Raw genomic sequence first — 8,014 nt, forward strand, 5'->3', positions numbered from 1 at the left:
AAGGGGAGATTTTGATGAGATATTGGGAAGCAATTCTTCACTATGAGGTGGTGAGGCACTGGTACAGGTTGTTCAGAGAAGCTGTGGCTGCCCTCTCCCTGAAAGAGTTCAGGGTGCAGTTTGATGGGGCTTTGAGCAACCTGATCTAGTGGAAGGTGTCCCTGCCCATGGCGGGGGTTTGGAACTAGATGGTCTTTAAGGCCCCTTCCAACACAAACCATTCTATTAGTCTATTATTCTATGAAAAAAGAATAGGGTGGATCAAACTGTACCTCAGAAATAGATGTCCCTCAGGACTGCTGTGCACCAATATCGTGATGTGGGACTTAGACTATTTTGGGCTTTGGAGAAACTTCAAAATTTGTCTTATTACTTGCGAGTATTCTAAGTGTATGTGATGCCTGACAGATAATTAAGGTTTAATTTATCCCATAGTTAGTGCAGAAAAAAACAGAAAGATAGCCTAAATGTGTTTTGTTCTCACTGAACAATTAATATTACAAAGATGCAACGATATAAAATATTAAATATGTATGTGTGTATAAATCTAATATGAACTAGCAGCATAACAGCACAAAAATTACTGTCTAAAGAAACTCTCTTGGTAGTCTCCATATAAAGATACATTATAGTGCTACTGAAGTTCAAAAGCAATGAAAACTATTTTAATGGAACAAAAAAGGTAAGAAAACTGTATTAAATAATTGAGAAAAGCCTGCTACTGAAAAAATCTTGCTTTATAGGTCAAACATTACCCAATGATCACAGAGTATAGAAATTTTGTATTACATTTTACAGACTTGGTAATATGTCATTAAATTATTAATCTCTTGATTACACACATGAATCAGTATTAAGGCTGTGACACTGTTTAAGTTCCTCTGACTTTCTTTGTGCATAGATACAGCTTGTTTAAAAACAAAAACAAAAACAAAAACAAAAATGCAACAAAAAAGGCCCCCAAACCAGCCAAACGTGAGGTGTCTTCTGGAACATATCAGCAGGTAAAGTACATACCCATGTATCATGCAATGTATGTAATTTTGATTTCCATGATGAGATCGTGGCTTTTTTTCCCATCAGTTGTATCTTAAAAAATGGCTTTGTTTTCCCTTTGTTTGAGAAAATTGAACATGTTGGTTTCACATAGGTATAACTGGGAGCAAGATTGCTTCTCCACTCAGCTACTCTGTTTCAGACCCCAAAGCACAGAAAAGGTTACTGTTCAGATATGTGTCTCAATTTCTATGGGAGAGATTTGTCTTTATGCAAAGCTGTTTACTGGCATGTTATTAGTTTCTTTGTCTTGATAGCATACACTTCCCTTTCAATATCCAGTATTTCCTCAGTAGTGTTTATCTTTGAAGTGGTTTTCCCTAGTGTAGCATGGAAAGGCACCACTGCACTGCATTGCATTTCCCTGTTTGAGTAGCTTCTCACTGGCAGGGGCTGTCGCTCACCTGCCCACAGCTCATGCCTTGCTGCCACCATTTTTTTTATTGTGTCAGAAGAGGGAAAAGGCCAATATAGATGAATGAGAAAAGAGAAACAGGAGAAGTTAGGAAGATGTTAATCAAAAGGGATGATGGAAGAGCCTGAGAGGACCTTAGAAAAAAGGAAGAGAGACAGAAGTTGACAGAAAGAGTCCTCACTTGCTTTCACTTTATTTCCTCTTTTTTCCACCCATGCTTTTCTTCCCTTTAACTCTCTTTCTGCCTCATATCCCTTCCTGTTATCACCCTGTTCTGCCTTCCCACCCGGTCTGTATTCCAGCAGTCCTGTTCCTATCCCAGAATGAGTGTCTCTGTCAGCCAAGAAAGGCATGTTTCATGTACTTGGATGGCAGCAGGGAGAACTTAGCCAGGATGAAATTAGTGATGACTCCTGCTGTGTATATGATCAGTCATTAACATGCATATGGGCTGTGCTTTTTTGTTAGAAAATTTACAACCTGGCTCAAATTAATAAGCATAAATAGGAGCTAAATAAACAGCGCATGTGTGTCAGGCCTGTAAACTAAATATTGCTTACAGCTTAGGTAGAAATTAGTGTCAGGCACCATACTGTGAAATATTACCCTTTAAAAACAGATTCCATGTCTATTCTTATGCAAACAGTTTGGTGTCTGGGAATGCTGAGAGCATCACATAGATTTGACTGGCAAATGCAGTACATGGGTTCGTGGTGTGCCAAAGGCTTCTGACAGGCTGCTGTGTATTAATACATTTATTCATTTCCACACATTCCTAACATCTAGAGCAAGTGACAGGAAACCACTAAGCTGTGGAGAGTTTTTCTAGTATTTTTTGATTAGCTGACAGTGTTTGTGAAGCTGCTAATACCTCTTCATCCAAAAGAGGCTATTTCTCAGACAAAATCAGAATAACCCTGTGCTAGATGTGCCATTCGTGACTGATAGCAATAGCTTGGTCGCAGTCAGTAAATATTGCTGTCTAGTGCCGTATGGCTGCAGTGCTGTTGCTTGTATTTCTGAAAAGTTTATGCTCTGTCAATCAAGAGACAGCAGATGCCATTAAAATCATCTCAGCACTTTCCTCCTGTACAATAATTGCAGCATCTCTTCGAAGCGTAGCAAAATGTCCTGACTTGCTGAGACCTCTTTTTCAATTTCTTGTGCAGTTGTAGTTAATTTTTCATCGTGAGCCTATGGTCCAAGCAGAATCTAGCACAAGAAAACAGTCCCCTTGTGTCTCTAGACAAAAGACTTTGTTATTGACTGTTACACTGGGTATTGCCCTCCCACCTCACTGGTATATCTAAAGAGTGCTACCAGCACAGGTAGTGGTAATCTGTGGTACAGGCTGGCAGCTGTTACAGGTAGTTAAGGAGTAAAAGGTAGTCGCAATTTTCACAATTCAGGAGCAGGGAAAAACCCCTTTCTGTGAAATGCATGGCATTTGATGCTGTCAAAAAATAGTACTGGACTAGAAAAACTGTTTTTAACTCCTTCACACTTGTAATTTCCCGGTTTCTAGAAAATGGGGTAGAAGCTGCAAGGATTTATAGCATGTGCAACACTTCAGAAACATCCAAGCTCCAGTCAGCATAAAAGGCAGAGACAGCATCACATCTAGAAACTGGCTTAGAGAAAAGGACATACTGTACCTACAGCTCAAAGCCTGTGGGATAGCAACATCTTATTCCAGCTAATGGGATGGGTTCAAGGTTATATACAGATCTCTACTTGTGTGTGATTAAGCAAAAGCCCTTGGACTGACACAACACAGAATAGCCTTCAAAAAGCTGCTGCTAAATACCTGAACCTTGAACTTCTTCCTTGCTTTTGTTTTGTCTCCCAGATCTCTTAGGGGTGTAGGAGAGTGGCAACACCAAGTCAGTGATATTATTCTACCTCCCCAAAGGCCAGTTCATGCAGACCTCATTATTTTCTAACCCAGTGCCATCCCTTTCTAGGGACTGCTTCTGAATTGTGAACATTGGGAATGTAAGTATTTATTTAATCAAGTATTTGAAGACCAGCTTAGGTCCTGAGACAGGGAGATGTATGTTTGGTATTTTGTTCCAGTGCGTGTAACTCCAAAGTGCACAAATAATTATCAATTTGGGTTATGGATCTTTGAAAAAAAACAACAAACCGCCAACACCAAAACATGATGAATAAATAATTCATGGTGCCAAAATGCTGGTTGAGTTTACAGGAATTCCTTATGAACCAGAACGATGCTGGTGTCTGACAGCTTCATAAGCCTCCTGGGTGGAAAGCAAAACACGTTGGTGTTTTTTTTCTTCTATCTCTAAATATTTTGGGAGAGGATGAAGTAACAGTCTTTCTGTTCTGTGGTGATAGTGTTGAATGAAATGAAGGGTGATAGAAGTTAAGGCAGTTAAAAATGAACATGACATTTTGTAAACACCCCTCTTCCCTTGGGACAATAATTTTTCCATGTTGTTCCAACTTCTCTTTTTCTTTTTTTTTTTTTTTTTAAGGTAAAACCATAACATACCAAAACCACAACAATATTTTTCCTTTCTGGCTATTTTTAAGATTAAAATCAGTCTAGTTATAGGTATGGAAAGAGAAATGGCAGGTGGGTAAGATGCAGGGGGAGCTTTAATTTTCTAACGTATATTTTGTAATTCTGTTCTTTAGCCTTTGGTATCACACACTTCAGCATTAGGGTTTTTTTGACTAAATAAAAATGAACAATAGATAATATTAATCTGGAGAATTATTTTTTTTTTTACAATTGAATCTGAAGGAACATATACGGCACAGCATTTCAGTCTGGAGTGATGTCAAATGCACTGTTGCAGGTCTTGAGAATGAATTTAATCCTCATCAGAAGCAACATGTGGATTCATGTGTAGTTGTAGTACATTTAACATATCTCAAACCACAAAACTTAAGTTCTGGCAGTGTTCAGGGAATGAAAAGTTAATAGAAATCGAGGTATTAATCTGATTCTGTTCTAGTTTCAGCTTTTTGTGTCATGTACTCTTGGCTTTTAGACTGTTGTGTAAATGGGAGGCTAGTTCTTTGGGTATTTTATATATCTAGACATATACAGACTGATTGAACAGCTGTCAAAGCATCATTGTACAGGCTTTTAGATGTCTAGCACCAAAGGTAACCTCTGTTAATCTGCTGTGCTAGCACTTGCTGCATTATGGAGGTGTGCGGTGCGTATAAAGTGATCCCATTAGGCAATGAAGTGCAAGCATGCGAGTGGGAATATGGGTCTTTGCCAAGGGCACTTGCAGCAGAAATGTCGGATTTTGTTAGCATGCTTTCACTGTATTGTCATCTGCTGAAAACCTCTATGTGCCCCACTTAATGTTTTAATTAATCCCAGGAAAATTTAGGGTATCTGGAAGGGGTTTAGAAAACACAAAGGTTCCTCGAAAGCAAATACTGAGACAAGGGGGAAAATATAGCTCAAGGATTTCTTATCCTCTCTTTTCTGCCTTGCCATAGGAGTAATGAGAGGGCAAGAATGGAAGTAGCATAATGAAATACAGGTGAAAATTCAATGTTTGGACGGTCTTTAGGGCCACTGAGTGTCCGTATGAAAATAAGTGTTGGAGGAATATGGGGATCAAGGTAGTGAATCTGTATGATGGATGTATCAATCAGCTGATGTACTTGGGGTGATGGGTGGAAAAAACATGATATCTCTGCATGAGTGGTTTTCTGCTGCACAAGTGCACTGCATTGACTGCAGCCTTCTCTGCCGTGTACACAATGTCATTACCAATCCGACGACAATTATCCCAAGCATTAAAATGCTTCTTCAGACCTGAAATCAGAGAAGGGATGCAATGAGAGCAGCTGGAAGGAGGTAATGGAGCAGGAAAAAGGGGCTGATGACAAGAGCCAAGTCTGTAGAGCGGACATGCTGCAAAGATGGGAAATCTCACCCACTGTATCTTGATGCTTTTCCTCTTCTCAGCTCCTAGAGAGGAACATCTCCAATAGAAGGGACTGCACAATAGCAGTGTGCAGCTTTGGCAAAGCGCAGCCTTTCTTCTTGCAGTCATTTCAGAATGGATGCACCACTGTGGGAGATAAATCTGTTTGGGGACAGTCTAGCTCACTTTGTGGTCTTTCTTTACCTTTTGGTTCTTTATGGCTTTGGCAACACACACTTCCCTTTTAGGCCTACAGCATGTGTCAGGCTATACAATCCTTGCAATGTTCCCAGCTCTTCAGCAAACTGAAAGTGGGAAAGGAATGAGGTCAGGAAGAAATTCTTTGTATTGCTAAAATCATGTTCTCCCACATACGATTTCTATATCCAGTTCCTTTACAGTGCAGGTGACTTCCCCATCACAAATCTAATTTACCACACAAAAAACCTTTGCAGTAAACCTTACATGGGCTAATAGATTTCTTTTTTTTTTTTTTTTTAATGGAGGCGAAAAAGAGAAGAAAAATGTGTGGATTTTTATGTGGTGAAAAAAGGCAGGCAAAAATCTTTGAGTAACTCTCATGGATAAATCTACAGTTTTCAGAGTGATCTTTAGAAAAAAATAAAAAAGGAACTGTATATACACTTGAGCATAAAAAAAAAGTAAGGACAAGAAAGAGAAACTGCTGGCTCTTTCCTGCCTGTGACTCCTTTCATAGAGATTGAGATACCTTTCTCTTGGCAAGTCAGATGATGAACTGTTTGTTAATCAAGTGGTCAAGAAAAGTAGCTGAAAAAGGAGTTTAGAATCTGAGACAGCATGAAGGAAACCATCTCTGTGATCCGTCCAGTAAGTTTTTGACACCTTAATTTAAAGTTATCTTTGGCAATGTGAAGGCAGCTCAAGTTCTGGAAAAGCAGACAGCTATGAATTTTGTTGTGATCATTTTGGGAAAAATTGTACTTGAAGGGATCCTCAATCAATCCTGCTTTCACCAGGAAAACTGTAGGTATGGCAGTGCAGGAGGGCATGGAGCATCAGGGGTGGATCTGGGCTGGCTCAGGCAGATGGCTGTCGTGATGGAGAGCAGTGGCTTTCAGATACAAAAGACTGGGCTATTCCTTTGTGGCTCTAATTGAAGTTTCATATGATCCCGTGCCAGCCGTTCTGTCACCCAGCACTTCTGTTTTCTATCACATCTTTTGCTTCTCTTTCTGACATTTAAGCTACGTAGGATGTCAGCTGCCTCTCAGTCTACATACACCTTTCCTGTGGGGAGTGTGGTGGTCAAAAAGGGGGTGGTGATCTTGAAGACCTCTTGTTACTGGGAAAGTGGTGACTTAATTGTGGAGAAGTGGAAAAAGTTGAGGTCTTGCTAGAAGAGCTGATTTTAGTTTCGGCCAACTTGTTTAAGATAATGTTTAATGAAATGTCTAAGAAAACAAGCCAAAAAAAAAAGACATTAGAATGAGGGGGTGGAAATAATAATCCCCTGTGCTGTGCTGTCACAGTTGTATAAAAAAATTAGTATAATTTATTACAGCAAACAATAGATTTTTCTATTTTGTTGCTGGACCAAATTGTTTTAAACAAATCATTAAGAACCCTTAAGCTTTTTTTTGACTTCATGTTCTGTTTGATTTTGAGGGGTTAATTCTTTTGCATCTAATTAAATTTAGGCTGGTTTAACATAAAAAACCAGAAAAAAGTTTCACAATGAAAAAGTATTTTTTTTTTTAGAATATGTTGAAATGCAGCATTTCAGCATGTTTGGAAACAAGATGCTCTCAGAAAATTTCACAATGAAATATGCACTGTTCCAAAGGCCCTCCTGCCTTTTTTGTTTTGGTTTTGTTCCATTTGTTTGTTTTGTGGAAAATTCCCACCAACTGTGGGCTGGATACAGAAATAAAGTCAGTCTTCCTGTCACAGACTTTTCCAATGAATTTTCTATTCACAAAAAAAATGTTTTCATCCAGTTATAGCTGTATTCTTTGGGAAAGGCTTATTTTCCTTGGAGAATATAGATGGAGGAAAAAAAAAATCTCTGTCATCTCCCTGCTTGCTGTTACTGATCCATTGCCTCCTTTGATGCACGTGATGCTCAGGTGGTGATTGGTAAGGAGAAATGAATCATCTAGTTTGCTCAAGACAGAAAATAAAAAGCAGTTACAAAAAAAATCATCTCCTGAGAAAGGAAATGAGCTCATTTTAACAAGTTTATGAGTGAGAGTTTCATTATAAAGCACAAAAAACCCCTATGTGAAAAGCCTGTTTGACCCCATCTGTTCATGTGATTCGTTTGATGGGAGTGAAAGCTGAACAGAGAAAAGATATTTTTTTTAAGTAGTATTTACAAATGGAATCCAGAGGAGGGCCATGAATATGATCGAAGGACTGGAGCACCTCTCTTAAGAAGAGAGGCTGAGAGAATTTGGTTTGAGGAGGCCTTAGAGCAGCTTCCTGTACCTAAAGGGGTCTTTAGCAAGAAATCTTGAGATGGGCTTCTTATAACGGCATGTAGAGATAGAACAAGGGGGAATGGCTTTAAACTGACGGAGAGGAGATTTTGATGAGATATTGGGAAGAAATTCTGTACTGTGAGGGTAATATGACACTGGCA

The sequence above is a fragment of the Lathamus discolor genome, chromosome 5 (genome assembly GCF_037157495.1).
Source record: "Lathamus discolor isolate bLatDis1 chromosome 5, bLatDis1.hap1, whole genome shotgun sequence".
NCBI classification, from domain to species: domain Eukaryota; kingdom Metazoa; phylum Chordata; class Aves; order Psittaciformes; family Psittacidae; genus Lathamus; species Lathamus discolor.